The sequence below is a fragment of the Petaurus breviceps genome, unplaced genomic scaffold, assembly GCF_028583685.1.
Source record: "Petaurus breviceps papuanus isolate PSGF00001 unplaced genomic scaffold, PetGlider_PUasm1.0 213, whole genome shotgun sequence".
Classification (NCBI taxonomy): domain Eukaryota; kingdom Metazoa; phylum Chordata; class Mammalia; order Diprotodontia; family Petauridae; genus Petaurus; species Petaurus breviceps.
The window spans coordinates 10,078,690-10,098,253 of NW_027185860.1; the positions used below are offsets into that span (position 1 = coordinate 10,078,690).

The 19,564-nt window shown below is 35.7% G+C and overlaps 1 pseudogene; it reads right to left on the reverse strand.

Moving 5' to 3' along the window:
• Positions 1–14,045: 14,045 nt before the first annotated feature.
• The window catches only part of LOC138165568 (large ribosomal subunit protein eL30 pseudogene), an 11,040-nt pseudogene continuing 5,521 nt past the window's right edge, over positions 14,046–19,564 (reverse strand).

The following is a 19,564-nucleotide window of genomic DNA, read 5'->3' on the forward strand; positions in this document are numbered from 1 at the left end:
CAACTCTATCCAAGTTACCTACCTTCTCTTTGCCTTAATCTACTCAAGAAGGAAATGGTAAACCTTTCCAGTATCGTTGCAAAGAAAACCAGGAGGCCAGTGTTGGTATGCTATGGCACATGGGGTCACAAAGAGTTGGATACTACTGAATGACTGAACGACAACAATAGAATAAGAAGATTGGAAAGGCAGCAAAGGATCAGGTTATGAATGGTTTTAAAACCCAAACAGATGATTTTGTATTTTATCCTAGAAATAATGAACACCCACAGGAGTTGATTGAATAGGAAGGAGACATGATCAGAAATGCTATTTAGGAATTTGACAGCTGAATTTGAGGATGGACTGAAGTGGGGAGAGGCTTGAGACAGGGAGATCAATAAGAAGGATAGTGCAATAGTTCACATATGATCAGCCTTGACCAAGGTGGTAGCAGTGGCAGAAGAGAGAATGGGATGTATATCAAACATGACACAAAGGTAAAAATAAAACTTGCAACAAACTGGATATGGGGAATTAGAGAGAGTGAGAAATTGGTGATATCATCTGATCTGAGAGCTGGAATAGTGGTGATACTCTCCATATTAATAAGAAATTGAGGAAAGAGGGAGCATTTAGCAGTAGAGATGTTAATAAGGGTGAGGATTAATTGAAGGGCATTAGATTTGCTGGTTAATAGATCTTAACAACTTTGGAGACAGCAGGTTCAGTTGTATGCTGATGTTGGAAGCCAGACTAAAGAGAGTTAAGAAGAGAGTAAGAGGAAAGGAAGCAGAAGTACCGATTATAGATGGACTTTTTATAGAGTTTAGCCAGGAAAGGGAATAGTGCTCTAAGACAGCAAAGATAACAGAGATGGACAGATCAAGTGAGGTGTTTCTGAGCATATAGGAGATAAGGGAACATTTGTAGGCAGCAGAGAAGCAACCAGGGAGATTAAAGATAAGCGAGAGACTGAGATGATAGAGGCAGTTTGCTAGAGAAGATGTGATTTAAGGGGATCACCTACATAGGTAGTAGAGTTTTGTCAGCAAGGAGAAGAGCCACTTCTTAATATGAAATGGGGTTGAAGGAGAGAACAGCAGTAGAAGATATCAGAGTGGCATTAGATGAGGAAGAGGGAGCTCTTGGAAAATGACCTGGACTTCTTCAGTAAAATATGAGGCATCATTCTTTGCTGAGAGGGTGGGAGGAGAGGAAACCATGGGATTTTTGAAGAGGGAGAAAAATGAAGAGATGTTATGTTGAATGATACAAGGAATTAATGAGCAGTAAGGAAGTATTGTCTTGCTTTAGTGATGGCATAGTTGAGATTGACAGCACAAATTTTTGATTTTTTTTCTTGCTTAATTTAGCAATATATGCATAGGAACTAATGTAGTCAATGGCAATAGCAATTTAAGCCTGAAGCTTGGCAGGGCAAGATTTTTGATAGAATAAAGGGTCAAGTGACTCAAGCAAAGGGTGCAGTATAGCGTTGAACTGATTCGTCAGGGATTCAAGATGGGGAATGGAGGAAAATATAACTAGTGTAAGAATGATGGCCTGGGGAAGGGCTAAAGAATGTGGAAATTATGGGGTGGCTAAATGTAGTGGATAGAGTACCAGTCCTGGAGTCAGGAGGACCTGGGTTTAAATCTGACCTCAGATACTTAACACCTACTAGCTGTGTGACCTTGGGCAAGTCACTTAACCAAAATTGCCCTGCCCTCCCCCCTCCAAAAAAGCAAAAAAATAAAATAATGTGGGAATTAGAGGTTATTGTGAGGACAAAAATAAAGTTAGGGGATATAAGGTAGGGGGAGAGGTAGTATGACAACAGACTGTGAACAGTTAAATGAATTTCAAAATTCCCAACTATTGGAAGTGGAACTCTTGTGAATAATGGCAGATCCATATGTAGCTGGAATGGGGTGGAATATGTCATTGGAAATGAGTAGTTCAGAAAACTGGAAGGTTAAAAGCACCAATGTGTATGTTTAGAAGCTAGTTGATATGAGGGTAGGAGTTAGGGAGAAGAGAAAGACCATGACCTAGCAAATATTTGTTGAGGAAGGAAGAAGAGGGTCCTGAGGGATAGTAGACAACAGTCTCTAGAATAATGTTCAGGTGAGAAATTTGTATTCAATTAACTTCAAAGAAGAGGTTATAGAGTGATGGTCATAGAGGGAGAGCCTGGAAATTACACTGAGGCTCAAGGAATATTCCAATTCCCCAACCATGACCAATGAACCTGGCTATATAAACCAAACTACAATGAGTGGTGGAAAGAATCATAAAGAAAGCTGTCATCAGGAGAAATGCAAGAAGATATCAGAAAATAACAAAGGGGGAAAATTTTTTGAAATGAAAGCCACTTTATTACCTGGGGAATGAGGATTTCACCAAACATTGGAAGGATCAGTTAGCCTCAGAGTAGTACTTTGCAGAGTTGGGTTGGGTGAAATCAATATAAAGGAGAGTGTAATGGTGAATGGAGAACAGGGTTTACGCAATGGCACTCAGGGTTCAGAATCACTGTGACTATGAGAATGTGATGGAACTGTGTTCATTATTGATGAATGAGTTTAGGTTGGTTATCTTTTTCCATAAGAGATCAGTCTCTGAGTGGAATACTTCCAGGGCATCAAAAAGCTATGTATAGCTTAAAATCTTGGTGGGGAGTTTCTATATAGAAGCAAAAAAAAAAAAAATGACCACACAACTGTAGGAAGCAGGAAAGTATTAGTGGAGTACAATGGAATGTCTATCCATGAAAGTTAAGAACTTTTGTAATGATAATGGGAATTTGAAGATCTTCCCTGCCCCTTAAAAGACCAAATGTAATCACAAGGAGTGGGGGGGGGGGGAAGGGAGGGAGGAACTTGCTGAAAGGGTAGAACAAGAAGGAGCACGGGAGAGCCAGAACAAAGCTGGAAGCAAGCAGCAGGAGGCAGAGCAGCTAGTGTGAATGAGAGAGGGGCATTTTTGCATAAGTGGGCCTGTTTTGCTTTGAAGGCCTGATGGAGAGAAGACTTGGGAATGTTGGTGCTTGCTGCATTGATTATGTGTACCAACTTCTTGGTTGCTATGATGAATTTGGCTTTCTGATGTTGAGATTCAGCTTTCTGGTGTTTGAATAAATGTTTTGGTTCTGTTTTCTATGTGGAGAGTTCATTACATTTTGTGATTCACAATTACACCAGCATTGTCATAGCCTCTCTGGGTGCTGTGAACATTGCATTGGCATTATAAACTCCCTTTTTAGCCTTAGGAACCTCTAAATCCACGGTTGGATTACAAGACCAAGATCTCCATCAGGAGGACAGGACATTTTCTCTCTTCTTCTTAAACCTTTTCAAAATAGGAACTTTAAGAAATGGAACAATTTCAGTTATCTTCATACTCTAGGACAGCAAGAAGTCAAATAAAGTAACAAGTTAATCATCTTAAAGAACGAAAAGACTAATCCCTAACCCCTACTTTTCTCACTCAGCTCCCTTTCTCCTAGTGCCCTTCTGTCATGTGAGCAGAGTTGGAAGAGCTGGCCCATAGGCTTGAAACATAACATACTTCTATTATCTCCTCCCAGTTCTAGGGAAAGCCAAAAGAAACTTGCTTTGGATGGGATGGGAGCATAGCAGTCACAAAAGTGCTCCATTCAAAGAACTGAGGGACAAAGAGAACTGCAGAAGGGCACACACATGTGTGTGTGTGTGTGGGGGGGGGAAGGGGAGCATGCAGCTAAACCTTAGAGAATGGGTGCAGCATCTAGTTGGGCCCAGTTCTGCTTCTTCAGAAATCAATTGTGGCAGAGACTGAGACTGGTAAAATGTTAATTACCCAGTATGGGAAAAGACTAAACTTCTACCCCTCAAGATAACTAAAGTTAAAGGGGAAGGAATCAGAAAGTGAGCAATATGGGAAAATAAAGGGGGAAAATGAATCTACAAGGTCTGAAGACAGTTACAGAAAATGTAAATTTCATAAGTAGTTCACATAGGGAGGAAAAGCTTTTTAGTAACCTTGAGATAAGAGGTTATTCTCTGACCACATGAAATCTCAAAATTGGAACTAACTTTCCCCAGGGACATTGTATGCTCAAGGGTAGAATATATTCTGATTTGCTGGGATATTCTCTAATACTGTCTTTGCAATTCTTGCTTAGAAAATTCCTTTTTATTAAAAAACAAAGAAAAAACCCAACCAATTAATTATGTCTGACTAATTGTCAATGGAAATACACTAGTGGGGCTCAAAGAATGGCAGTATTAGAAACTCCACCCCTTAGCATTATCTCCATAGGTCTGTGAAAAGTAGTAGTAAACCACTGACTGGTGACCCATTTATTACAATAGGAATTTGCCCTGAAGGGAGTTCTATACCATAATAAGTAAGGAGACTGAGTTTTTGTGAGGTATTTTATTTTATTCATAACTGATGAGATGATACCTGAGAGCTACATTTATTTACAAAATTAAATTGTAAGCAGCCAATTTTTTTTGCAAGATTAGACATATGAAAATATAGAATTACTACTTTGTTATACCTGATTACTTTTTATAAGTTATTTTTTTTTAAATCAAATTCAGTTACTATTCACTCTCCAACACATATTCTATTTGCTCTCTGGATAGGGCAATATAAAGGAAAAGTAAACTTAAAGAAAAGTAAAGATGAACATATAAAAAATGTATATCCCCTCATTTTATTATTCTATTTGGTACATCCTTGCTGTGTTCCTATGAATGGAAAGAATCTGGGATGGTGGTGGGGGTAGAGAGACTTGCAAAATGGGCTGAAGACCAACATCCTGCTAACAATGGCACTTATTGACGTTTTTATGGTAAGAGATTTAAACAAAGTTAAAATGGTTGCACAGAGATGAAAAGGGCATAAAAATGCTCTGTGAATTTAACAAAAATATTGACTGCTTATTGCAAAGGGTTCAGACCTAGTATCAATTTAAATAGTCTCTTTTATTCTATTTCTACCTAACATCTGTCTGTTGTTATCAAATCAATTGTTCACTACTTTGCTGACATTTCAAACTGTATGTATCACATAGAAAAACAGCATTTTTTAGAGTTGAATATTACATCAAGAACAAAATAGGTAACTTTCAATAAGAAAAAAATAGACATTTTTCTTTCCTGAACAGCTTTTTAAATGTGCCCAGAAAGTTATTTAAAAGCTTGATGTGGTTTTCTCTTGTTAGATGAATACTATCTAATCTTGAACAGTTGATTGCCAATCCTAAATTTCAAAGTGCTTTTTAAACATTGGAATACTATATAAATGTTTGAAATTATTATTATTATTATTGCTGTTATTTTTCTTTCATTCTCATTCATGTGTACTTCCAAAATTTCTAAAGCAGGTATGTATAGTCTTGATTCCTTGCTGTCCTGTTGATGGCAGATGTTTGTTCTGGCACTGATGTCTCATTGACAGACTATATATATATATATATATATTTTTTATATATATATATAATTTTCCTGTGTCTTTCTTATGCTACAAATGGGAAAATTATTGTAGCATTCATGATTTTTCTTTGATAAGGCATAATCTTGGTTTGTCTTGAATATTTGTTACCCATTCATGCTATATTTATGATGATTAATAGTTGATCATTCATGATGAGATACTAAACTTGAACTTCATCCTGACTTTTAGACTAGGGAGAACTGATCAGAATTAAATAATCCAATCCAACAAATGTTTATTAAGTACCTGCTATGTACCAGGTATCGGGCTAAGTGCTGGGGAAACAAAAGGAAGCAAAAGACAGTTTCTGTCTTCAAGGAATTTACAATCCAATGGAAGGAGAGAAGGGCTACAAACAGATATAGATTGACTTCTCTAGAAGGAGGCCTATATTTTTGAGGAACATTTCTGATCTGCCTTCCAGATAATCATATGTTCCTTCCAGGATGCTATGTGCATGAAGGAAACAACAGCAGATGAGAGAACCAAGTAGAACAATCTAAGAAGCAGAAGTGGACAGAGCTATAAAATAGTTTAGCAAATTTGGACTTTGTCCTTCATGGATATTTTGACATATAGATGGAGCAGATCTGGGTGAAGAAGGACCATTGTTTACATAAAATAGGAAGGTTTATTATCTTCAGAAAATACCCCATGTGTCCTCATAAAGGAAAGCTGAGCAAGGCCCATTGAACCTATCAATATACAAAAGAAGCCTACAAAAAAGGGAAGGAAGGAGGTATTTTTATTCTTTATGGTTTTAGACATGAGTTACTTATATTTTTATTTTTTGGTTGTACTCAAAGTTCATCCTATGTTTAGCATCTTATTAGTCAGAATCTTTCCATGGGCTTTTATTTTTTTTCTTCATATAGACTTTTGCACAATTCTGATGTTCACAAACCAGGTGTCATCCTAGGTTGGAACATGAATCAAAGATAGTATGGTTACTGAGAAGCCTCCACAGACAGAACCTGGTCTGCATAAATCTGGTGCTTTGATTTTAGTCCATAGGTTACAAGCTCTATACCAGGTTAGTACAAACCACTATATATATATATTTAAAATTCCAATGAAACATATTTTCTTTTCAGTCTTCTGCATTTAAATCTTAGTGTTAGATCTTAGGAAGCATTAGAAAATACTAAAGCCCTTGTTTTCAATATCTGTAAATGAAAGAAATGAGGTGAACTAGGTTGTGGCAGAGCTATATGACAATAGATTAGGTCTTTTTCTTCTTCATACAATGTTCATTCCATTCCATTACACTGACACTGATTCTCATTCCTCTTTATTTTATCTCAAAAATGATGACTATGAACCCTAGACTCTTATAAATATTTTAGACTGTTATAACTTAGGATAGTTACAGATGACCTGAAAGTTTATCTAGTACCAACTCCTCATTTTCTATATAAAGAGTAAACTGAGGCTGAGACAAATTGACTTGTCCAAAGTCAAAAGGAGTTAAGCAGGAAATTCAGAATTTCAACCCAAGACCCCTGTCATTTACTTTCCCTACACCATGCTTAACTAAAACACCCTCAAGTGCACAGAGTCACTTTTTTCAATCTATCATTTTTAATGGAAAAATGCTACTAGAGAGAGGTATTATCTCATCCCCTCTGCAAGAGAAACAATAAATCTTTGTCATGATTATAGATGTATCAGTAGCTTTTTTTTGGTAAGGCAATTGGGATTAAGTGACTTGCCCAAGGTCCCACAGCTGAGGTCAGATTTGAACCCAGGTCCTTCTGATTCCAGAGCCGGTGCTGTATTCACTGTCACCTAGTTGCCCTCGTAGCTTTTATTTTTGTCACATTATTGATTTGACACATTTCCAATCATCTTCCACTGAGGATGTGATGAAGTTTATGAGTTCTGTATGTCCACCTTCCAATCTGCCATTAAGGTTTGTTGTTTTCATAGTATCCATCCCTTGCATGACTTAATGGAACCATAGGATTCCAAGAAGTAGGGTTTAAGTAACACTGATTTAGATAAAAATATCTTTTTTCCTGACTCAGCATTTGTTTTGATTTTGAAATTTTTTGAAGACCATTCAATCTTCAACATCAAAATTATTTAACAATCCAATTTATAGCTGAAGTAAAAAAAAAAGAAATAATATGTCAATGTCTCAACCCATATCAAACAGGATCCAATGATAATGCTTCATCTTTTCATTGTTGTTTTTCAGTTCAGCTACACTTAGAGAAACCCCAGCTTCTAACTATCTTCCCTGGACCACATTTAAAAGCAAATAAAAGATCAACTGAAAATGCTTGTAAAGTAATAGCAATATTATTGTCTTTTTATGGGACCGTAATCTAGTTCTCTCATAAGGAACAAGATTATTGCCTCATAAAATAGCACAGGAGACCTACACAATATTATCACTATAGTTGTCCAATTGTGGTATTACTGCATGAATTTGTGAAAAAAATGCATGTAATAACTATAAACATAAAAATAAAAATGTATTGGATTTTTAGCTTTTGCCATGTCAGACAAAGAAAAGTGAAAACAAAAGAGAAAAAATAAAAACCTGGGGAAAATAAAGGAAGTAAAACAATGAAAAAAGGCTCAGAATCATAAATCACAGCATTGTCAAATATGGCTATCTTAATGGAAACATACACCTGGGCCTATAATATATTTATAAGGTAATGGTCCAAAAAGTCGAATTGCCAGATTGATAGGAAGGAGAGATTCTAGAGAAATCAATAAATCATATTCACAGTATGGTATGATGTAAATCACTCAACAGAGACTCAGAACAACTGAATTTTAAACCCAGTAAAGTCATTAACCTGCTATGTTGCTTTTAGCAAGATACCTTATCTTATTAGTTCTCACTTTCTACACCTGTAAAATGGGAGTAATAGAAATATTTCTTTTGGGGGGTTTAGGAGGGTCAGGCTTAAATGGCTTAAGAGGCATATACATGTTAATAGAAATTGTAATTACTTACTACTATTATTATTATGTCCACCAAAATAATTTACACTGTCAATATGTTTTCAATTTGAATTTAACCAAAGACCAACACCTTGATTAGAAATAGTGCACACATTCTTTATTGATGGATTTCAGAAAGAGATAATTTTAAAGTAAACTGACAAGACTAGTTAGCATGACAGATTTTAAAAAGAGATCACAGTCAGGTGTTAGCAAGTCCAAAATGATCAGTGAATTACAGATAGCTAAACATATAGGTAGATAGATAAGCTGGAAGCTTTGACATTGATTTCTAGTTATTTAGATGTTATTCATTATAAAAAGTAATTGCATCTTAGTAGGTTCAGATTCCACACAAGTATAATGACATTTTTAGGAGAGAATATATCTGTCATATAAGTTGTAGTAAATATGTAAAATCAATTTAATCATTATTTATTAAATGCTTGATAGGTAGAGAAACAGTTGGACAATCTTGCCTAGTGGAGAGAGGGGTAGCCTTAAAACCAAAATATCTAGGTTCAACTTCTGCCAAAAACTTATGCTGATTAGATGACCTTGGACTAGTCACTTATTCTTCTGTGCCCTAGGCAATTTTCTAAGGTTATAGATTGCAGAGAAGGTGCAGATATGAATTGGTAGACCGATTCTTCCTATCTGGAAGTTCCATATATGAATGTATTAGCATATCTACTCTTAACTCTATACAAAGATAAAAGCACACAAACAACCTTTGTCCTCTAGGAGGTTACAATTTACTAGTGTTTGTGCACACTTAGGTATAAATGATAACATAATAAATTTATAGGAGATAGGGAAGTGAACATGGGCAATTCTAGTCAGAAGGGATCATCTATAGCTTGAAGAATCAAGGAAGTCTTCTTAGAGAAGGTGGCAACTGAACTGGGCATTGAAGAAAGAACAATTTCAACAAAGATGTAGTAGGACTTTATGGAGCAGCATAAGTGCATGGAGACAGTAGAAGATAGGTCCAAAGTTTATGCAAGTGACATAGTTTTGCTAAAGCATAGAAAGTGTAAAAACAAGTGGTATAAAATAATATTGAAAAGACAAGAGAGAATCCCATTGTGCAGTGCTTTGAATGCCAAGTAAGGAGTTTCGTTCATTGTGATACTATGATTTGACAACTAAAAATTATTTTCAAGATCCTAGTGGGTCTGCTTTAATATGTGTATTTGTGTGTGGTCTAAAATCTCTGGCCATTTTGTATAGGTTGTAATTAGAAAATTTATGGATGCAGATTATTTTCCATCAAGAAAGTCTTTTAAAATGTATTTTGCTTCAGTTCCATGACTTGATTACCCCATGTGAGCAGGAGCCATGTGCTATCTGTTTTTGTCTAATCTCTAGCTCTAATATAGATGCTTACCTTGCATTTCTGAGTTATAAATAGATGTTGCATGATTGAATGGAACACCCTGAATTTTATATACATGTCTCAGTTTTGCAAGTCATGATAGTGAGTTCTGTATTTGCTAGCCTTTTTCAAATCCTTTTTCAGCTGCTTATTCCCTCTGACTTGGGTAAGTCACTTCCCTTTGGGAGCCCAGTTTCCATATCTGTAGCTCACTGGAGAAAGATATTTTGGGCTTGCCAAGATGGTTAAATTTTCAGTGTGAGCATTTGTACCTCATAAATCAGCAAATGCTATAAATCAGGTATTGACTTCTTTTTTTGTTGATTATCAAGATGTAAGAAAGTGATGGAAAATATGTCAATAATTCAGATTAAACTAAAAAGTGATTACTTTTTTCATTTAGAAAGCCAGTTGTTAAATCATGTACAAAAACATCACTGAAAATGCAAATCTTGTATTAAATGTTCTCTAAGCTCCCTTTGAATACTAAATCCTGTGATCCCCTGTAATTTTACTTTAAGTTTTCACTCTGCTATGTATTACTATGTAGTCTTGGACAAATCATAATCTCTTTGAACCAGATTCCTCATTGGAATATTTTGAATAATAATATTTGTACTACCTGCCTCATAGTGTTGTCGTAGAGAATAAATGAAAAACTATATGTATTTCTTTTCATAAATGTCTTAGAACATTTTATAAACCATTAAGAAGCTATATAAGGGGTGGCCAGGTGGCTCAGCGAGTAAGAGCACCGGCTCCAGTGTTGGGATGACCTGGATCAAATCCGGGCTCAGATACTCAGCACCACACCCAGAAATAACTGGCTGTGTAACCTTGAGAAAATTACTTAACCCCAATTGCTTAAAAAAAAGAAGCTATATACATATCAGCTATTTTCATTATTATTTATTAACAAAATAGCATAGTCAACTTTCATATAAAAAACTCCTTTGAGCAATGTACAAAATCTAACTTCAATTTAATTCATCAAGTATTTATTGAATAATCTCTATCTATCTATCTATCTATCATCTATCTATCTATCTATCTATCTATCTATCTATCTATCTATCTATCTATCTATCTATCTATCTATCTATCTATCTATCTATCTATCTATCTATGCCAGGCACTGTGCTAGGCACTATGAATTTTTTTAAAAGGCCAAAAAAAGGAAGAAAATGCTCCCTGGTCTCAAATTAAGCAAATTAACATTTGATTTTTTAATTAAAGTGTAAACTGAAGGATAATTAATTTACAATGTGTTTTCTTCAAGTAGAGTCACCAATTTGTGCACTGAATACAATAGAGAAAGGACAATTATATAAGTAGTAAATATTTCCTAAATATTTTATCAAATAATAAAACTTACAGGTCAGTCTCTTGACTAAAAATAGTACCTGAGTAATTGGGTCATCAGTTGAATGACTATGTAGTTTCTATAGACTGTACTTGTCCATCTTAGGCTCCATGGGAAAAATTCACAGCTACAGACAGCTTTGAAAATCAAACTCGACATAACGTATTTATTCTTCAGGCCCCAGTGAGGTTTAGGCCTGCTTCTGTTGTGGGCATGGTGCTGATTAAATGTAGGTCTTGGCAATGTCAGCTTCAAAAACAACTGTGGTTTCTAGCATTAAGCTTACACACTTTAAGACTCAGTAACTGAAGAGTTCCAATATTATAGCTACGCACAGTGTTTTTACCAAGTGCTTGTTTGTCCTCTGAGAAATGATAAAATGATGCTTCAAACTCACAGATATTGACCTATAAACTCTGTGGATACAAAGAAATATAAAACACCATTTATACTGTCAAGTAACTCATAGTCTAATGGAGAAGATAATATACAGAGAATTATTTACAAATAAGATATATACAAAATAAGTTGGATTTTAAAAAGTTTTTAAGAGCATGCTTAGATCTTCATTCAGACTCCATCAATCATTTCTCTGGAAGTGCATATCATTTTTCATCAAAAATTCCTCAGAACTGTCTTGGATTATCATATTGCTGAGACTAGCTAATTCAATACACGTTGATCATTTTAAAATATTGCTATTACTATGTACAATGTTCCTCTGGTTCTGCTCGCTTCACTTTCCATCTTTTCATGTAAGCCTTTCCAGCTTTTTCTGAAAGCATTTTGCTTGTCATTTCTCATAGCACAATAGTATTCCATCACAATAATATACCACAACTTGGTTAGCCATCTTGAAAATGATGGATATCCCCTTAATTTCCAATTCTTTGTCACCACAAAAAGAGCTGCTATAAATATTTTTGGACAAACAAGTTATTCCTTTCCTCCTTTTTAAAAAAATCTCTCTGGAATACAAACATAGTAGTGGTATTAATGAGTCAAATGGTTTTATAGCCCTTTCAACAAAGTTCCAAATTGCTCTCCAAAATTGCTCAATCACTTCACAACACAACAATAGTGCACGTGTCCTGATTTTCATACACCCTCTCCAATATTTGTCAAATTCCTTTTCTGTCATATTAGCAAATCTGATAGGTGTGAGGTGGTACCTCAGAGTTGTTTTAATTTACATTTCTCTAATCAATAGTGGGTTATGATTTTTTCATGACTACAGATAGCTTTGGGTTTTTTTTTTCCAGAGGTGGGATTTGAACCAACTTTTTCTAACTCCAAAGAGAGTGCCCTTTCCATTGCACAAAACTGTTTCTACAGGAAGACATTATAAATCTCCCAATTTTAAGCATGCTTATTCTTCCTCAGAACAATATTATTACCCTGAACCCAGTAGCTTTAATATTCAAGTTTTTCAGGTTCTTCAGCAAACTTTGTCTTAGCCTTTGAAAGAGAAAGAATAGAAAAATGAATAATATGTAGAAAGAGATTTCTCAAGCAGGAAAAGTTCTTTACATAGTAACCTGCTTAACAAAATCAGAAAAATTCCTTAATGTCGAAAACTAGTCTATAATTTCTTTGAAATTCTTGGCAGAACTGAGTACACTGTATTCAACCAACATTCAGCTATATAACTGCCTAATCTGAAAACATTTTCCTAATTTTGTGGCAGAGCACTCCCATGACAATCAGGACTAAAATGGGGCAGGGTAAATTGGTAATGGTGATTTTACCTATAGTCACCATGTAAAAAACTTAAATGTGATAAAAGATCATTGAAAGCTGATGCCCAAGCTTTTACTTTGGAAGAGCTCCTTATTTAAATATTTTATTTTTAAAAAATGCTTACACATGTCACTCTGAATCACAATTTTTAATTACCTGTAACTTTGATCACATAATTAACCTTCGAACAATATTGAGTCTAATACTGAAAGCACAATTGGGTTGTGTGATTTCCAAACAAACATATAGTCAATTTAAAAAATAAGCTTTCAAGATGTCCAAGTTAAAATGTGAAACAAACAAGTAATCCTTCCCCTCTTGGAGCTTGGAGTATGTATTTATAAGAGAAGAAGAAAATAAAAATCACCCTGAAATATTTTAAAGAGAAAGACAGAAAATCCAACACTGCTCCTAATTACTTTTTAGTGTTACAGAGTGATGACAAACAGTCACACCTGTCTGTTTGTATGTGATTCATAAGAATTTCAGAATTTAGAGAAATACCTTTTCACCTAATTACGACTTTGGCTGCATCCCATAAATGGCTGTTGTCATTTTCTTTAATGAAATTATTGATTGTTTCTATGATTCCTTTTTTGACCCACTAATTCTTTAGGAGTAGATTATTTAGTTTGTAATAACTTTTAACCTATCTTTTCACTGCCTTTTGTTGAATGCAATTTTTATTGCATTATGACACCAAAAGAATACATTTAAAATTTCTGCCTTCCTACATTTGATTTTGAGGGTTTTAATGCTGTAATAAATGGTTAGTTTTTGTGTAGGTGCCATGTGCTGAGGAGAAAAATGGTATATTCTTTTCAATTCCCATTAATTATTCTCCAAAGTTCTGTCATCTCTAACTTTTCTAATATTTATTCACCTCCTTAAGTTTCTTTTCTTTTTTTGGTTGTATTTTTCAAGTTCTGAGTGCAGAGAGTTTAGGTTCCCTACTAGCATAGTTTTTCTTTCTATTTCTTTCTGTAACTCACTTAACTTCTTTTTAAAGAATTTGGATGCTATACCACTTGGCATATATGTGTTTAGTATTGATATTACTTCATTGTTTCTGGTATCTTTTTTTTTTTTTTAACAAGTTTTGGCCTGGTTTACTAAAGTATACTTTTATACAGTTTACTTTTCACTGGTCTGTTCTGGCATGCTTCGAATGATATCAGAATCACCTGGATCAATGATAGCCAATGTACATACTCTGTAGTACTTCCCACATGCTGTACCCAATTCAATGTTATTGCCACTGTCGTGATATATGCCAGTTTTGGACAACATAGTGTAATGTTCGATCTCTGATTTCCTCAAGGCTGGGCAGTTGTTGGCTAAGACGACCAATTTGGCTTTGCCTTGTCTGATCATTTTCAGGGTCTTTTTGTAGCCCAGCATGTATTTGCCACTTTTCGTGACCAGCTGGAGCTTCAAGTTGATGGACTCCAGTGATTTTTTTGTCTTCTTTGCACCCACAATCTTCCTGCCTGCGGTGCAGGAGGACGCTCAGCCAGAGACCTGCTGCCCAGATGTCCGGGAAGCAAGAAAAGCTCTCTGGTATCTTTTAGCAAAAAGTAGTTTTCTTTCTTATCTCCTTTAATTAGGTCTATTTTTGTTTTTGCTTTGTCAGAGATCAGTATTGCTACTCTTGCTTTTATTTTTCTTCAGCTGAAGCATAATAGATTCTGCTCCAACCACTTACCTTTACTCTGTGTGTGTCTCTCTGCAACAAGTGTGTTTCTTGTAAACAACATATTATAGGATTCTGGTTTTTGATCCACTCTACTATCCACTTCTGTTTTATGGGAACATTTCTTTTTCCTTTTTCTTTTTCCAAGCTGTTGGCTTTTATTTCATAATTCTCTTGGATCACTTTCATTGATTTTCCCACTTTTTCTTCTATGTCTCATGATTTCAGGCTTCTTTTTGAGCTCTTCAACAAGGTCTTTCTGGGCTTGAGTCCATTTCTAGGTTTTTGTTTTGTTTTGTTTGCTTTTTGGAGGGAAGTTGGGGTTAAGTGACTTGCCCAAGGTCACATGGCTTTGTGTGTGTGTGTGTGTGTGTGTGTGTGTGTGTGTGTATGTGTGTATGTGTTAAGTCTCTGAGGCTGGATCCAAACCCAGGTCCTCCTGACTCCAGGGCTGGTGCTCTATTCATTACACCACCTAGGCACCCTGATTTCTAGGTTTTCTTTGGGGTTTTCCATAGGTGTTTTGACATTGCTGTCCTTGTCTGAGTTTGTGCCTATGGCCAGATTCTTTTTTGTTGTTTTTCACTCATTTTTTTGGCCTTTTTCATTTCTTTTTCATTTGAGCTCTACTCCAAGGGTCAAACAGGAACTGTCTCAGGCCTCTTCTGCCAGGGACTACAGGCCCAGGCTATTTCCTTGGTGCTGCATTGATGTTGCCCTGAGGATCATAGGGGATCCTCATGTCTGGTGCTTTGCTGAGGAGTTCACTTGGGGAGTGGCTGGTGCTGCTGGAGGCCATAGATGTCTGGCAGCTTAACCGCTGCTGAACTGGGGTGCTAGTGCTGGTGTCTGTCATCTTACAAGGCTGCATTTCCACAAGCTACACAGATGGCACATGGAGGTCTGGCTGAAGTTGCTTACTTGCCCAGTACTATTTAAAGCATGTGGTGGTTTTCAGGACTGGGGTCTGCCTATTCCCCTGACTATGATGAAATACATAGTGGGTTCTAGTTCTGACATTGTCTGTTCCACCACACTGTGGCTCAGAATCTCTCATTGGTTTGTTAAGGTGGGGCTTGCTTCTGACTTGCTTGCTGGAGTGCTTCCTGTCCAGGAGCACATTACTCTTTTAACTCAGTGACACAAACCTTTTCTGCTATCTTCCAAGTTTCTTGAGCTAAAAGATTTTTCACCCCATCTTTTTGCTGGTTCTGTTGTTCCAGGATTTTCTCTGGGGTGCTATTTTGTGGTTATTTGGAGGTGAATATGCTTACTCTGCCATCTTGGTTCCCAGAAGTCCCATTTAGTGAATTTTAAAAGGAAATTTTCAAGGTGTCTAAGTTAAAATGTGAAAAAAACAAACAATCCCTCCTCTCTTTGAGCTGTGGTTATATAATTATAAAACAGAAGAAGAAAATAAAAATCATTGTAAAGTATTTAAAGAGAAAGCCAGTGAATCCAATATTGCTCCTAATTATTTTTAAGTGTCATTGATCGATAACAAACATCTTTCTGTTTATGTGTGATTTATAATATTTTTAGAAAAAAATGAATTAGTAACCTCATTTTAAAGCTCTATGACTATAGTCAGAAGAAGTCTGCATGGTGTTGCAATAGTAATAGAATTTGAAGATCTTCCATGCCTTTTGAATTGGCAAGCAAACAGGTACTTAGCACCTTGTTTCAAGTTCATGATTGTGTCAAGTATTAAGATCCAAAACTTTTGAATCCTACAGTGGGATTGTTGCTGTAACAGGAAGAGCCAGGACAGGGAGGAGCTAATACCATATATATATATATATATGGAAAAGCCTGAGCAGAGAGAGGCCAGAAGTGCTGGGAGTGAGTATCTGGAGGCTGAGCTACTACTGCTAGAGATAGAGAGTAATTGATAACAGAATTGAGAACTGAAAACTGAACTGAGAACTGTGAACTGAACTGAGAAATGAGAAAAGAGAAGAACTGTGAGGAAGCATGACTGTGGTGCTGGTACTTTGTCTTTTTGATGTTACTTTGTCAGATTCATCTGCTGATAGAAGATGGTGCCATTGTTACAGAAGCCCTGGGACCTTGCTGCTGGTTCAGAAGCCCTGAAAGAGGATTTTCTTGTTGTAGGTTTACATAAATTCTGGTGGAGAGACTTGCTGACATTTTCAGAGGTCCTGGGACTATACTGATTATTTGTGCCAATTCCTCAGACCTTGTTATTGGGTCTATGTTGATTTCACAGGAAGAAAGTAAATTGATGATGATGCCTGCCATGTGCATGAATGTTATTGTGGCTTTGTTAAGCTTTGTCTTCCCAGGAATAGAAACTGTGAAGGACTTGAGGTGGACTAGACACTGTGATCTTCATGATGGAACAGGTACTGGATAAGGAGCTGGGACCATGGAAGAGAACCATGGAAGCTGAGAGCCTGCTTCAATTCAAGATGAAAAAACCTCTCCTTGGGTATTTAATGTAAACTGAGAAGATCATGATTTACTGTGGCCTAGGGGAAGAGAACTTAACTTTTACATTTAAATGATTGAGTTAAGGACTTACTAATTCAGGATGATTGGAAACTAATCTCCAATTAAGAAAAAAGACTTTTGATTGAAGAGATTAAGACAACGTGACCTAGGGGTCGGGAAATTAGACCTTTCTACTTTGTGATTGAATTAAGGAGTTACTAAATGGTTGAGTTACTAAATGAATGTACTTTGTTTAAAACTAATGTGACCCACCATGTCCTACTGGAAAGTCGGAAAGGGTATGGGAGAAGATATGGGAGAGAGCAAATTGGAGGAGGGGATATCCAGTGGGATAGTTTTATTGGGGCTGTGGGTAAGGGAAAAAACGGAGAAAATTTTAACTCAAAATCTTGCAGAAATGAATGATGTAAACTAGAAGTTAATAAAGCATTTGAAAAAAAAAACTATGTGATGACTTTGGTGAAAACTATGTAGCCATTTTAGTGATAAGTTGTTATGCCATAGCATTGTGAATGCTGTACTTTGATTTCTGTGAATGTTTTGTGTTAGTTTGTTACTGAATAAATAGAGAGTTTACTATACTGTGTAATCTGAACCTTGAAAGCTATTCACAGCAGCAGTCCTCTGGAAAGCTGCTCCTGCTTAGCTTCACAGGTATGTAAGAAGGTCTTGGATTGTGGAAGATCATGGGATTTTGGTCAAGTCATTTATTCTCACAATAGCCTAAGAAACGTCTTAATATTATCAATTGTAGAGTAATTAGTGTAATTATTTCTCTTTCTTCAATTAGAAGGGAAGGTTTCTTCATTGACAATGCTAACATTTTTGGTCTCAAAACCTCTGTATACTCTAAAATATTATTGAAGTTTTACTTATGTCACTTATATCTATTAATATTTAGCATAATATAAATTAAAAATAGAATTTTAAAATATATTAATTCATATAAAATAACATTAACAAGCAATTATATGTTAATACAAACAATATTTTTCATAACATACATCAATAAGTATAAGGCTTTCATTACTTTAAAATTCAAAGAACCAATGAAACCATAAAGTCTAAACTTTATGCATTTTTTTCTAAAGTAAAGGTAGTGCACACAGGCAACACATAACAACATGTTACTTCTTGAGAAACTAATGCAAATCAAAACGAAGGAAAGAACATGTTTTTAGGTCCCAAGTTTTGAATTTTTTTTTATTATTGTAAAAGTTAAGAAGGAATCTGTCACCAGGATTATAGTTTTTAATTACCATTCCCATTACCATACATATCTGCTTGCTTCAACAGGAAATACAAGAAAACTGAGCAGGAGGACAATTGGTCTATGTTATTTCCTATATGTTATTCTTATAATTTTCAATCCATAACTGATTTTTTATTTCATTAGGTACCAGGAAAGGAACCAAAAGTCCTAAAGTCTACTGTTTTCTATCTCTGGCATGTAGATTGCTCAGTTCTTTTAGAGTCTTAGGTATAACTACGTCTACATTGGCTTCAAATTCAGCTTGTTCTCTCTGCATAATTAAATCAACCTCCAAGCATTAGTCAAAATACCCTGAGTGTCTACTTTCACATGACCTCTTTGGTTTATTAGTATTCTACAGCTTTCCTTAGTGGCATATTATATGTCTCTTAACTACTCTCCCATTTTTCCTTTTATCTGACCTGCTGCTTTGTAAATTAACTTAGCAAAAAGCTAGTAAGTGATACCACACTACAATAAGATTGGGAAATATGTGATATTTGTCTTTAGCAATCTCCTCTTCTATGAAGGAGATATGTTCACTTACCAGTGTTTCTCTCCCTGGAGACCCCTCTTTGGCACACCCCTCTCAAAATCATCAATATAAACCAGGTTTTTAAGCTACAAAGACATCTTAACATTCACAAAGCAAATTGAAAAACTTAAATTACTATAAAACACTAGCTTTTATTATTACTACTATTTTTACTATTCTAGCCAGAGCCCCAAAACATACTGGTATGATTCTCTCCTTATTAGTGGAGATCAATGCTCTGTCCCTGTGTGAGGGGCAGGGAAGTGATTGGGAAAGAAAAGATCTGTTCTTGAATCTCTTCTAGTTCTTTTGGTTTCCAATTCTGAGAGACAAGACGAGCAATACCATTCTCTTCAGGTCAATAAAGGGAGGGGGAAAAGACTCTGTGAAGAAGTCAATATGTAGAACTTTGATTATATCTCTATTCCAATATTACACACTGGAGAATTCAGGGGACTTTCTTTTGGTGGAATCTGGAACTGTCTGTTGTTTGGACCAAGTCATCTTGATCTCAATAGGAGAGACCTTTCAATCTGTATTTTCTGGCATATGTTCTCATATGTAGACTTTCTTATATGTATACTTTCTCTGATTTCTGTTTTACTCATAACTTGGATAAATGAGTGTAATGGGAATGCAAATTTGGAAGATCTTCCCTGCCCCTAGGCTAAAGTGCACCTGAAGCCTGGGGTGGGAAG